General features: G+C 42.4%; 1 long non-coding RNA gene across 2 annotated transcripts in view; it reads right to left on the bottom strand.

The window, feature by feature from the left end:
* LOC131921821 (uncharacterized) overlaps positions 1 to 14,757 on the bottom strand; it is a 79,392-nt gene that overhangs the window by 23,771 nt on the left and 40,864 nt on the right. Inside the window, exons 3-4 of one of the 2 annotated variants that reach the window (XR_009382106.1) lie at positions 14,302 to 14,376; positions 2,230 to 2,388 (exon numbers count right to left, since the gene is read on the bottom strand). This is a non-coding gene — a long non-coding RNA (uncharacterized LOC131921821). Of the gene's footprint in view, positions 1 to 2,229; positions 2,389 to 14,301; positions 14,377 to 14,757 lie in introns of those variants that run through there. The other variant, XR_009382105.1, reaches the window with a different exon arrangement.

The raw sequence follows: 14,757 nt of genomic DNA on the forward strand, positions 1-14,757 counted from the left end.
GAAGATATGTGATCATATTACGCTGACAGGCCAAGCTATATGCCAAGGACTCATGTAGTATCTTAATTAAATGTTAAAGATGAGCCATTTCCAAAATCCATATAAATCATACTAGCAAGAAGCCACAGATAAGATAAAAGCCATGCTGGTTCTATCAGTTGCCTATGGCTACCATATCAAAGTGGCACAGTTGAGTGACTTAAGCAACAAAAGGCGTTGTCTCGCCTTCCTGGAGGATAGCTGTCTGAGATCACAGTGTGACAGGTCAGTTCCTTCCGAAGGCTGTGAGGGGCAGTGTGCTCTATGCTCCTCTCCAGACCCTGAGATCACAGTGTGACACAAGGATATATGCTCTCTCCAGACCCTGGTAGACCCAGGCATTCTTTCGCCACTTCCCCACCATCTAGGCATTCTTTCTGCCCCCCACCATCTTCTTTCAATCTGCAACTGTCTCTGTGTCCAGATTACCACTTTTGATAAGGAAGCACTCATTGGATTAGAGCCCATCCTAATGATCCTATTTTAACTTGGTAGATCCTATTTCTAGATCCGATCACATTCTGAAATACAGGAGGATTTAGACACATGGAGGAAATAAGTCCAGGATTATAAAAGAACTACTTGAATGACCAGTACCTCCATCACACAGGCCTTAAGAAGCTGTCTCTCCTGGCTTCCACTTCATCGTTTTGCTGCCTTGAGCATGTCAAGTTCCCTGCTGTAATTAAGGTTTCATATTCATAAATGAGCAGATATGTTAACATGGATAAGTAGTTACAAATTATTTTTATTTCGTGGACTATTATATTTTCAAAGAACAAAAGGGGCTATAACAGAAGGCTTGAAAGTTAATTTTGCCAACTGTGGGCGGGCCCAGCTAATCCGCTGCCAGTCCTCCTTCCTCCTGGGCACACAGCAAAGCTATGTTTCCAGCCTCACGTGCTGTGAGTTGGCCACATGGTGAGTTTTAGCAGTAGAACAGAAATAGGAAGAAATTAATACCCACTTCCAGCCCTGTCCAACAAAAACATCCCTCCTGCAAGCTTCTTTTCCTTTGATTGCCACCTAACTGCAGATGAATTCAGGGCTGAAGCAAGGGCAGAGCCACAGTGTCAGATCCATCCTGGGTCCCCAGAGAACACTGGGGCACTGTCAATATTCAGCTTCTACTAGTGGAATGCATGAATTTATTGGGCTAATCCATTTGTTGTTTGAGTACTCTGACAGCTGCTATTTCTTGACATACTCCAAATATGGACATTAAAAATTACCATCTAATATCACAAAGGACAGACAACTTAATATTCAAAATCTATGAAGTATAAAATTGAAGAAATAGGAGCAGTGCTTCCAATTGAGCAGCTAACTTAAAGTACGCATACACTTTCCTTCATCTACTCATTTATTCCTTTCCTCACAAATGAGTGTTAATAAAACTGAGTCTTAGAGGTGGATGGCTCTTCACTCAGAAGTCAATGGTAGGTTCATTCTTGTGCTAAGATGGGTTCTCAAACTTCTCCCCAACTAATGGCTGGGTCCTCTGTTTTGCTTTATTCCAGCCAACTCTTTCCTCACAGTGGCAACATTTCTCTAGTGTAGTTATAGCCCTGAGTCCAGGCAGCAGGAGAAAACATCACTCTCATTTCTACTGAAAATGTTCAGGGTGAGACTTGATCATATCTGCATGGGTAATGAAGAACACTACAGAACACTACAGGACAGTGTGGGTCATGTGTCCACACCCCACAGAACACTACAGGAGGACAGTGTGGGTCATGTGCCCACACCCCACAGAACACTACAGGAGGACAGTGTGGGTCATGTGCCCACACCCCACAGAACACTACAGGACAGTGTGGGTCATGTGCCCACACCCCACAGAATACTACAGGAGGACAGTGTGAGTCATGTGCCCACACCCCACAGAACACTACAGGACAGTGTGGGTCATGTGCCCACACCCCACAGAACACTACAGGACAGTGTGGGTCATGTGTCCACACCCCACAGAACACTACAGGAGGACAGTGTGGGTCATGTGCCCACACCCCACAGAACACTACAGGAGGACAGTGTGGGTCATGTGCCCACACCCCACAGAACACTACAGGAGGACAGTGTGGGTCATGTGCCCACACCCCACAGAACACTACAGGAGGACAGTGTGGGTCAAGAAGGCAGGCTCAGATCACACTCAAAAGCAATTTTACCAGTTCTGTTATCCAGGAGGAAGGGAATGTGATCCACGACTTCAGAAGAGCAGAGAACCTGTGTTATAATGATTTTTTCTGGGTACAGACTGCAGGAAATGGAGGAAGGATTCTGCCTAAATTCTCTGTAGCATTTATAGCAAGGCATGGGAGAAGAACTGGTGTGCAATGAAGCAGTCTGAAGATTAAAGACAAGTGAATGATAATCAGGCGTACAAACATATCTCAAATAAAATGAGCTTTTATTTATATGCAGATGTCAAATTTTAGGAGTTCAGCAGTTTTATTAGTTTAAAATGTGAGCTCTCTTTATTAGGATCAAATGGAAAAAATAAGATAAACTTGGGGTACTTAGTTTTTTAGTTTTCCATCTTTCATATTTTATGCACTATTAGAATCATCCAATCTATGAGAAAATGCTTAAAGATATCCAGCCCTTGGTGTTATCCAAGCTGTGATCATCTCCCTTCTGTAATCTACTGTCCTTTCTCCTTCTCAATGCTTAAATAGTTAAATGTCCAGACTAGTACAATATCTCAGACTTCCAGTCTGAGTCCTACAGAACTTAGGGTTTATCTAGATTCTTTCAAAGACTTGTACTGTTAAACTTTTATCTCCTTTGTTCTAAATATAGCAGTATGAAGGATTTACTTTCTCTCCCATTTCCAACAATCTAGTTAAAGTTGCATAAGATGTAACCCAGCATACATCTTTCAGAAATAATTGGACAATGAAGAATTTTCAGGCCCAGGTCTCATAAAAGCCAAGACATCATTCTCCATTCCCTGGTGTTTGCAGGCTGTTTTTCTTCTTTGCTGCTGCTGCTGCTGCTGCTATCATTAATTCAGTCAAGTCCTTCAGGATGGCTTCTCAATGCCTTTGTGGAGTGAGCTTGCCTCTGGACTATCTGTCTACACTTTTCCCTTTAGGCAAATCTGAGGATAAGACAACACCTTTATAGATTCAAAACTTTCTTTGTCCTAAATCTCCACATAACAATATACTGTCATTTTTCCCTTTAAAGGAGAAAAAACTCACACTCCTACACACTCAATTACTAGTTGGAATGATTTATAATATGCATGTCAAACTTCTGTTTGGGAAATGATGTATTTGTCATTATTAGGAGGAAGATTAATTGGAAAGACAAAATTTAGGGTTTTTTTCTTCACTAAAGAGAGTTAACACTTCAGGTTATCATCATATCAAAGATTTCACTCATTAATTCTTTGTAACAAGTACTTACTGATTTCCAAAATGTCTCAGGCATTATGATCTAGGTGCAGAGGTATTTAGCCTTTTGCATTGTGGCATGACAGAGTGATCTACAAATGAGTGAGGAGACATTCAAGAACAGCTATGCAAGGACTAGCACGGCCCACAGGTTGGACACACTTGACAGGAGCTGGGGATGTGACACTAAGGCACACAGACTGTCTCGCTCGTACAGAGCATCAGTGGGAAGTGGGGCAAATACACAGACTGCCACCTGGAATGTGATGGCGTGAGAAGTGCTGCCAAAGACACTGACTGGGTAAGAGAAGTCAAGAGTAACAGCCATGAAGACTGTGCTTCCTGAGGAGGCAACAGCTGAGCTGAGGTCAACACGGTGAGGACAAGACGGACACACTATCAAGTTGGACTAGGAAGACCTTCGGGACAGAAGACACTTCAGCGCAGCTGCAGGAAGAGGATCGGTGTGGCTAGACCATCGCTGTCATTCTTCTCAGCCTCACAGCTAAACCCAGTTTAGAGGCTTAATGTCTTAGAGCCAGAGACTTGGACCTAATGCGTCATTTTAGTTTACACTATAACAAAGTATTCAGCAACTTTCATAGTGGCTGATTTTTTGTGTGTACTAAGGGAGTTTTCAGTTCTCTTAGGCAATCACTAGAGAGTCATCTTGACACTTAACATACTGAAAGCATCAGCTACCAGTCCAGTGATGAGAAAGAGTTAATACACCTCCCTAAATGCCCATTTTACTGCCAAGAAATCCGTTATGCCTGAGAGAATCTGGCTGGATATTTGTAGCCATCTGGTATTTAAAGTAAAACCCATTGTGAAGAACTGGCCACATTAAAAAAAAAAAAAAAAAACAGGAATCAATCTTGATTTAAACGTAACAATGAGTCTCATGTAACAGAGCTGTGCTAGTCTTTGCTTTTTGGCGACTGGTTTTAATGATATTTCAAACTGTCTGACAAATGTCATGGAAACAAGACTGATGGAACAGTGCTTGACTGCTTTTGAGCTCAGCAGGACGCTAGCGTGGGCTCCATCTGCTTTCTGGAAGCATGGGGCCGATGGGAACAAGCCAACCTGTAGAGGACACGGTGGTGACTGTCACTGCAGCTCTGATCCAGTTCTGTGGTGGAAGGGAGGGACACAGTAGTCACTGGGGGGGGGGGCGTCTAACTTCAGGAAGACTTAGCATAGTTTCCAGGGACCCACTCATGGGCTCAGACCTCAGTCCTTAGGACTTTCTCCAGCTTCGCTTTTAGCAAGGGTAGACAAAGGGGAATAACTACTTATGAGTTTTGAGCACTAAGTAGAAGAATAAATGCAAAGTGAATGGCACACTGTGGTCATTCCATAATTGTAGTTTTCACTTACATTATTCATTTTAATTAATACAGTCCAAACAAATACCTGCAAGATAACTCCATATCCTTAAGGAGATCTGGCAGATATGGAGGGTGGATAAGGCCAACAACCCACCAGTGTTGTCTTGTACCAGTCCCATCCCAACAACCATCCTGTGTCTCAGATCAGGGTGCCCAGGAGAAAAATTAGCCCTAATGTCTGTAAACAGAGGCTACTCTATCCCACCCACTCCAAAACACTTTTGAAATAATCACTCAGAGGCTTAATATTAATTACTAACTATTTGGCCTATTGCTCAGGTTTATTACTAACTAGCTCTTACAACTTAAATTCACCCATTTCTATTAGTCTGTATTTTGCCATGTGACCTCATGGCATTACCTGTTCTCTAGCACCTCTTGTGGCTCCAGAGGCTTGCTGGCTTTGGCGGCTCACTGGCATCTGCTCTATTCCACCTTCTTCTCCCTGTATCTCTGCTTCGGTTTCCTGCCTGGCTCTATCCTGCCTTGCTATAGGCCAAAGCAGCTTTTTTATTAACCAATGGTAATAAAAACATATTCACAGCATACAGAAGGGTCATCCCACCGCATTTCCCCCTTTCTGTCTAATCAAAAAGGAAGGTTTTAACTTTAACATAGTAAAATTATGTACAACAAAACAATTATCAAGTAAGAATTACAGTTACAATATCTAGTCTATTTGTATTTGACAAAATTAGAGAAAACATTCAATTATCTATCCTATCTTGCTGAGTTTAAAGTTTTTATATCTAATTTACCTTTTTATCATAACTAAGAAAAACTATAAGTATCTAGTCTTCAAGTCCACATTGGGTGCCAGGTGAGGCAGTCCACAGAAGTCTTGGAATAGGACTTACTGATTAAAGAATGAAATTGACATAACACACTGGCAAATACAGAATGAAGTGGCACCACCACCTTTTTGTCCACCAGGGAGAGACAGGGAAAGGTCCAGATCAGGTCACCAAGCAGTGGCATCAGAAAGCCTTCCACCTCCAAAGGCATGCAACCCTCCTCCCTCAATTCTTAAAGGGTCATATATCCTCAGAGAAGACCACGACCATCCGGCAAAACCACTCCATTCCATTGGTCATTAGGCTGAATGGGCAAATCCCCACAACAACTGTCCTCAATGGTGAGAAACTCAGAGTTTTAGACTGTCTTAAGGACACTTAACAGACACTAACTTACTAGTAGTAATTTAGTAAGACCTTCTTACTACTGTTTTTTTTTTCTCCTAGATTCCTAGGTAGGAAAAAAAAACTGGTAACAATTTTCCTTTCCCCTAAATCCAAAGGGATCTCCATTAATCTCCTGCTCCTGACATGACAACCTGAAGCTTTGAGAGAAATAAAATGTAGCTGTCTTTTACACAGTTAAAAAGAGCCTAGGATACCCTTCCCTAAATCACAGTCAAAGGAGATTCTTAAAAGTCACGAATGATTTCAGGTGCTCACTATTCGATGACACTATTTTCTATTCATAACTTAGCAACAGCTGACAAGCTTTATAAACTGATTCTTCACATTAAATGTGCTCTTATAATGTAAGATTTTCTTCAAAGGAGGAGCATGAAACTTGAGGCAATATTTTAAAGTGCCAGTGTAGAAAGAATAATGCCAAGGCACTTGTAGGTCCCTTTTATTTGTGTGTGTACCTTCCTATACCTTTAATAGGGAGCCTCTGGACAGGAGCGACGTCAGCACTGGTCCCGTGTCTCTACCATTAGGGCCATTTGTCCCCTGACAGCATCAATGGGAAGCCCTCAGTCAGACAATGGTTTTCCACACAATTCGTACCTCTTCTTGGCCTGCCCCAAGGCTTTGCCACTGGTGTATTGAAGATTATCAGAATCCCTCCCCAGAGAGTCTGCCCAGGGATTGGACATATGTCAAAGAAATCACTGAGTGTGTGGCAACACCAGAGAGCTGCTCCCACATGTGCTGACCCTCCCACCTCACCCCTGCCAATCTGCTCCTCACCAGAGAGCTGCTCCCACATGTGCTGACCCTCCCACCTCACCCCTGCTAATCTGCTCCTCACCAGAGAGCTGCTCCCACATGTGCTGACCCTCCCACCTCACCTCTGCCATCTGCTCCTCACCAGAGAGCTGCTCCCACATGTGCTGACCCTCCCACCTCACCCCTGTCAATCTGCTCCTCACCAGAGAGCTGCTCCCACATGTGCTGACCCTCCCACCTCACCTCTGCCATCTGCTCCTCACCAGAGAGCTGCTCCCACATGTGCTGACCCTCCCACCTCACCCCTGCCAATCTGCTCCTCACCAGAGAGCTGCTCCCACATGTGCTGACCCTCCCACCTCACCTCTGCCATCTGCTCCTCACCAGAGAGCTGCTCCCACATGTGCTGACCCTCCCACCTCACCCCTGCCAATTTGTTCCTCACCAGAGAGCTGCTCCCACATGTACTAACCCTCCCACCTCACCCCTGCCAATCTGCTCTTCACCAGAGAGCTGCTCCCACATGTACTAACCCTCCCACCTCACCCCTGTCAATCTGCTCCTCACCAGAGAGCTGCTCCCACATGTACTGACCCTCCCACCTCACCCCTGCCAATCTGTTCCTCACCAGAGAGCTGCTCCCACATGTACTGACCCTCCCACCTCACCCCTGCCAATCTGCTCCTCACCAGAGAGCTGCTCTCACATGTGCTGACCCTCCCACCTCACCCCTGCCAATCTACTCCTCACTTGTTGCTTATCCCCTTTCTTGGCTGTCTTTCAATTCTTCACATACAACGCATTTTTCCAAGTTCCTGAGGACCTGCAGCTCTTTCAAATTGGAATGCTTTTACCCAGGACAGGCTACACACACTGTAAAGACTGAAGGAAAAGTAAAATGCAGGTGCTCTTGTTCAGAAGGAAAGATATAAGAGCCAAAGAATCCAAATGCCTGCTGCAATATAGTGTCTTCTAGACATGTCAGGGAGGTTTAACCCATGAAATTTCAATGATACAGTTGCCTGAAAAGATCTATCTTGTTAACACCAGTCAACATGGTCAACATTCCAATGTGAGTGGAGGAAATTTTGCAAGGCCCAACCTCTAGATGAAGAGCTACAAGTAATCAGTGGCTGCTCAGAGAATGAGAATCAGTTTTCTCCAGAAACAAGACCCCAGAAGTTATCCAATCCCAAAAGGTAAGTTCTAAACACATGTGCATGCAGCCAACACTAAGTGGACTCAACAGATTGTGTGTTTCTGGAGGGGGCAACAATAATTAAGGAAGAAGCTATGAATATGTGAGGGAGTTGTAAGGGATTGGAATAGGTAGAAATGTTTGTCAAGTACTGGTGTAAGAAATTATCAAAAAAATTTTTTAAAAACTTCAAAATGAGGACATCAGAGCTTTACACAATGCAGAGGACCCTACTGAACACAGGGCCCTGTGCATGCCCAGGACAGCTCCACAAGAAAGCTGGTCCCTGCTTTCATTTCTGACTTCTGTCAGCCAGCTCACCATCACCAAACACATAACTTCTAGTCACACACTTTCAGCTATCATTTTCTTGCCATTATCATAATTTTAAATATCAGCCTATTTAACTGCCTACTTTTCAAAAGTCTAGCTCCCCATGCAGCTCTTTAGAAAGCTTCCTATATAAGCTCTGTAAGAGGGGGATTCTATGTCTTCCTCAGGCCCTGGGGCCCTGGAGTCTCAAACTGTCTGGAACGTACAGCCATCCAGCAAGTATGGTGCATGATGGATTAATTTGTTCCTGTGTTCAGCCTAACATTATTTTTAATACTGAAATCTTTGGTGCATAAAAAACACTACTGGATTCATCAGAAAGTGAGTAAAAGAGTTCTGGATGTTTAAGTTAAGTAAGTACAAAGCTATTCTCTTCTGAGGAACTGTCTCTTTGTTCCCCCAGACAAGGCTTGCTTTGTAGAATCACTTAATCGCTTTTATGATTTCTGAACTAGCCAAACATTCATATTTTTCTTATATAAAGGGAACATCCCAGACACTCTATGAACTATATTTAGAAGACAGATAGGTTTTTTTTTTTTTTGGTTTTTTTTTTATGGCAATGCACTAAGGCTGCTTTTAATGGCCGCACAACAGAGTACAAGGTTTCACTAGCTTGAGCACATAGAAAGATGCCCATCAGCTTGAGCAAATAGCCTCAAAACAGAAAGGGAGACAGATAGGTTTTTATGACACCTCCCTGATGTCTCTGTGGGAGAGTGAGTAAAGATTGTTCCGATTCTAGAGGCTACACAGTTCTGACAAGAGTCCTCAAACTTAGAGTGGATCCCACAAATGATAGAGCAAGATCCCCCAAGACTGCTCCTCCGCTGACCCCAGCTCAGAGCAGCAGTATCATCCCTCTTTTGCTTTGTCTCCCTTTCATGTTGCTGGACATCAAACTCAGTGCCTTGGGCAGGGACTCTCCTGCTATCGATCCTCCATGCACACCTCAACAACTGGCTCTACAATCGAGTTTTCTGGAGTGAGTCTGGTTTTGTTTGTTTTGTGATGTGCGCGCACACGTGCCCATGCACGTGTGTGTGGGCACGCATGTGTGCATGCACTCACAGGGGGAGAGATTGGGGGTAAGGTTGCATGTGTTCAATGTTTAAGTCTACAGAAAGAGAGCATCACACTTGCTTTATCAGCTTGTCCAGCTTCAGGAAAAGAGGGCAAGACAAACTTAAAAGCTTGTTTATATCCCAGCTCCCTCCTTTTTTTCCACTCTCGGGAGATGATTCTGAAGTAAGTTCCAAGCACCCTAGTGTCTTAGGGTTTCCACTGCTATGAAGAGACACCATGACCACAGCAACTCTTATAAAGGAAACATTTAATCTTGGGGGCTCATTTATAATTCAGAGGTTGAATCTGTTACCATCATGGCGAGAAACATGGCAGCATGCAGGCAGATGCGGTGCTGGAGAAGGAGCTGAGAGATCTACATCTTGATCCACAGGCTATAGGAAGTAAACTGACACACTGGGCATGACTTGAGCATATATGACTTCAAAGCCCACCCTCACAGTGACACACTTCCTCCAACAAAGCCACACTTCCTAATACTGCCACTCCCTATGGGCCAAGCATTCAAACACATGAGTCTTTGGGGGCCATACCTATTCAAACCACCACACCAGCACTTTGTAAATGTTTCATTCTTTATCTCCAAAATACAAACTTTCCTTTTGAAAATGAACAGTAGTTCTTTCTTTAGTGTTACCAAATACTCATTCTATGCTGACTGCTACAATTGACTTTATTTTTTTTTTAAGTTTCTTTGGTTAGAATTGGCGTCCAAGCAAGAGACTTAGAGTTAACCAATATGACTCTTATATCTTTGATCAGGTTTCTACTATAGTTCATCTTTTGTCCTGACGTTTCATCACTGAGGGAATCAGATTGTCTATTTTATAGTTTTCAGTTTGGCTTCTAGTCACATTCTCAAATTGTCTTTTAGCATATTTCTTGACCTTTTTATTTTCTGTAAATTGATAGTAATACCTAGAGAGCTGGTCATTTTAATGCATATTTTTCTTTTTGGGATTCAAAGCTACTTATTTGGAGGTACTGTACACTTCCATTGGGAGATGTGCTAAGTCTGATGCCTTCCTCATGTGATGTTGGGAAATGCTGATTGATATACTAATCACTCAGGTGTAAAGCTGGGAGTTTCCAACAGTCTCATCCCTCAGCACTTGTTAGTCACCTTCTACAGAGGACCTACTCTACATCAACCATTTGGTTACCTGAAGACAAGAATTTGGCAGGAAAATTAAAATAGATATTTCTCTTTTACCTGAATGTATCATATGAATAATAACTTTGTGCTTTTGTCCTTTTGTAGAGGTGTGTCTTAAAGTAATACTTTGGACAGCTCATGTAAGACTTCTCTGTGGTGTCTAACTTTCTTCCTAGGAAGACTTACCCATGTAGCCTGCTCGTCTGTAAACTGAGTTGAAATACTGCCTGTAAGGAACCCAGATGCTTCTTTAAGGGAACTATATTGTCTTTCTGCCAAAACAAAATTCTGAGTAAAATTAAAGCATATGTTTTCTTTTAAAGACATCTAAACTTTTTTAAAATTCTATTGAATTCTTTGTGTCCATTCAGTAGTTTTCTTTATAGAATAGCATATCCCATAAATAAATAAATACTTTAAGCCAGTTCTCAATTCAATGTGTTTTCAAGTCTCTCTGAATCCCTAACACATGTACACACACACACACACACACACACACACACACACACACACGTAAACACACACGTAAACACACACACACGTAAACACACACACACACACATACACACACACACACACACACACACGGAGGAGGGGACTTTAAATGGTCAATGTTCTTTACTGGCCAACATTTCTAACTCACAGTCATTTGTGCTTTTGCAGAATTGTTCCATAATCAAGTCTCTATGTCTGTTCCAAACTTTAGAGCGACTTGCATCTGCCAGGTGGTCTGCTCCTGCTCCTCTGCAATGACCCTGAGAGCTGCCTACTTCCACCAGCCAGCCGCTGCCACCAGGGATTCTCACTGTAGTGCCAGCACATTGCTGCTGGTTGACAACATTTTTGTCTGAATTCTGCTAAAATTAACCTCACTTGGAATACAGTCTTTCTGTTTCATCAGTATAATTACTGGCCTGGAGTGCCTTCCTAAAGCTGTTGTTTATCATGATTCATGCAGCAGAAAATATACAACTTGGGTTTTGAGAGCCAAGAAATGACAATTCAATACTGTGATAGAGGAAATGGGGAAAAAAATCAGTATTAAAACCCCAATAGCACCAAAGACTCCTTCATCCTGAGGGGAGGGACTGTTTGGTGAAGGATATACACACACATCTGCATGCTGACACATCTCTTTTTCTAAAACTCAGTGAACACTTGTTTGGTAGCTCACCTTGGCCAGGTTAACCACAGGATGGATAAGCTGGATGTGATAGCTAAATGCTGTAGAGACTGTCTCAGGACTGACAGACAGTAAGGTCCCAGGGCTCCTCTGGATGCTTTCTCTCCTGCTAAATGGCTGGAATGTCGCCATTAGTGCCTTGTTCCTCAAGCTTACAAGTCTCTAGTTGATGTGCTGGATAGGGATAAAATCCTAATTTAAAAGATTCTAACTTCCCCGGGGGGAAGATAACTAAAATTGCCTTCCTCTACGGAGGGCAGACCACGTCTTCCCAGCATCAAGGTCAGCTCCAGGCAGCCATCTCAGCCTACTGACATATTAAAATCACCCAGGAAACGTTGACAAAACATAGCTAAGAAGGCCCCACCTTAGATCCACTGAATCAGAATGCTTCATCCCAAGCTTAAGTACTATCCATTTTTGTTAGCTTACCATGTGTCATGTAACCTGAGGTCATGTTACACAGCTTAAGGGCTCAAGTTGAGGGTGAAATGGTGACAAGAAAGGACAATAGTGTGAGGATACAATTGTGCATACTGACAAACTCCACCAAGGAATAGGGAATAAAGAAGAGCCATACATGAGAATGTTCTCTAGCATTCAGAGACATTTCATGAGGGAAGACATGTGTACTGTAACGTAACTCACTTGGGTCACAGTTTCTCTTCTTTTTGGCAAGGAATAAAAAACATGACCCCAGCCTTGTCGTTTGGAATATTGAGTATCTCTGAAACAATGATTGTTTGGAATGGATTCAAACAGGGCCTATCAGAACCAATCATCATCAGCACAAGATCTTCTAATATAAATATTGGAAAAGAACTCTCTTTCCACTAAGATTATAAGATTTTTAAGATGAAAACTACAGCTGCTAGTGGCCATCTGTTTCAGTCTGTTGCTGTGCCATAAAAATACCAGAGGCTGCGTGCTTTACAAAGAAAAGAGGTTTATTTAGACCATCCCGGTGGGGCTCCAAAAGCACGACACCAACATCTGCTTGCCTTTGGTGAAGGCCTCATGACAGATGGCATCACAATGTGGAAATGTGGAGAAACCATTGTGTTGTGAAACAGGAAGCCTGGGAGATTCATGGGCCAGCCTTTCTCATTTTGTAAGACTTTGGTCTCCCAGGAATTCACCATGGCCTTATGTGAACTCCCTTAATCAATCCCCAGAACACTGCCCCTGAGAATGTAATTGCCTCATATCAGGCCCTACCTCCTAAAGATTCTCCCACCTCTCAGCATCCCTGGAGTTAGCCTACCATAGCTGATAGGTCTCAGTTGTGGTGACTAAGTTCTTTCCCTTGAGTGACTTTGAACAGAATTACCGATAAACCACAACAACAACAACAACAACAACAAAAATTCTGAATAGCAGATGGGTAGAGAGGCCAGTATAAATCAAGAAAACTTTCTGGTTTCGGGGTCAGATGCATTGCTGTATACTTATCCATTAAATAAGGACAACATTTGCTATAATCTACAGGAAGTGAGCTGAGATTCTCCTAATGTTCCAGAGTTTATGTGTTAAGACTATTTTAAATGTAAGTAAAATCACAGGAGTTGTGTATTTTAATGATCTTCCTAATTAAAAAAAAAATCTACAGGGTGTTCTTTTCCTAATTGAATTAACTCAAGTTAGGTTAATGAGACCATTAGTGAATTACCCTCAATCCAACTTCCTAAGAGACCACAGTGCAAAAGTATAATTTAAGTGAAAACATAGTTTTCTATGAAAACTCACTCCAATAATTTGAGTTTGTGTATATAATGTACTCTACTAAGGGATTATAAGTAACATTCCTTGAAATTGCTCAAATTAGCCTATCAATAATTTTAAAAATCTGACTCTACTCCATATCAAGCAGAGGCAAATATTCAATGTTATGATGACAGGATACTGAATACAATACATTTAATTTAAATTTTATAGTAACTATTATTAAAATATTTGTTACCTTAGCCATATCTATCAAACATTTAACAGCTCAAGTCACTTTTATTGATTTAACTTGTCCTTTGACAATTTCACACATGTACAATGAATTTTGTTTACTCTCACTTCTATCCTTTCTTATTTCCTTTTCACCTGTCTCAACTCCTCCCGACGGCCCCTTTCCCACATTAATGCCTTTTGGGTTGCTGTGCAGTGCTTTGATTTTTTTTGTGTCTGTGAGGTCACTGTGTTGGTGGGTTCACTGTTTGCTAAGCAACCAAAAGTAATCCATCAGTACCTGCAAGTTCATCAGGGAAGAGGATGAACCGTGAGCCCCTCCCCTTCCTGATTGGCTGTCAACAGGCCTGGTCTTGTACAGACCAGAGGCCACCACAGCTGCTATAAGCTAGTGTTTACAATGGCTCTATCATACCCTGAAGATAACATTTCAAATCTCTCCTCCATCTTCCAGCTCCTACATTCATTCTGCTCTCTCTTTTGCAATATTCCCTTATTCTTAGAAGGTGTCTTAGTCAGGGTTACTATTGCTAAAAAGAAACACCATGACCAAAAAACAAGTTGGGGGAGGAAAGGGTTTGTTTGGCTTACACTTCCACACTGTAGTCCATCATTGAAGGAAGCCAGGACAGGAACTCAAACAGGGCAGGAACATAGAGGCAGGACCTGATGCAAAGGTGTTGCTTACTGGCTTGCTCCTTGTGGCTTCTTCAGCTGCTTTTTTGTAGAACCCAAGACCACCAGCCCAGAGATGGTACCACCCATAATAGCCTGAATCCTCCTCCACCAATCAATAATTAATAAAATACCCTACAGACTTGCCTACAGTCCAATATAAGTTAAAAATAGTCAGAAAAGAGATATCATGCATAGCTGGATAATGCTGGTCCTTAAAAACCATTGTTGACCAAGCAAAAAATAAAACAAAAACAAAAAGCCCTGTGTCGGGTACAAAATGATTCCACAGACTGTTGCCATTCCTCTTGGTTGCTCACTGGAACAAAATGATAAGACCTATTGCTCAAAACACCACACACTGTGGTCACT

Source organism: Peromyscus eremicus, chromosome 11 (assembly GCF_949786415.1).
Source record: "Peromyscus eremicus chromosome 11, PerEre_H2_v1, whole genome shotgun sequence".
Lineage (NCBI taxonomy): Eukaryota > Metazoa > Chordata > Mammalia > Rodentia > Cricetidae > Peromyscus > Peromyscus eremicus.